A 269-nucleotide genomic window follows, 5' to 3' on the forward strand; every position below is an offset into this window, starting at 1 on the left:
TGGTGTCTCCTTACTGTGTCCCGTCCACGGTGGTCGCGTCCTTTCGCTGCTTCAAATCAAGACCTACTGAACTTGCTATGGTGGCTAGAAGGGGTACCATAAACTTGCTTCAAATATGATAAACAAAAAATGAAACCGAAAATGCTGAAGTCAAACACTGATATGTTTAGATTATTTATAAATATTTTTTACCAATAAAAAGGTTCGTTTTTGTTGTTAAGTTGTGCGCTACAATCAAAGTTGGTTCGATTTAGTCAAGACACGTCGAT

Source organism: Amblyomma mixtum, chromosome 6 (genome assembly GCF_055824585.1).
Source record: "Amblyomma mixtum isolate Tamu chromosome 6, ASM5582458v1, whole genome shotgun sequence".
Classification (NCBI taxonomy): Eukaryota; Metazoa; Arthropoda; class Arachnida; order Ixodida; family Ixodidae; genus Amblyomma; species Amblyomma mixtum.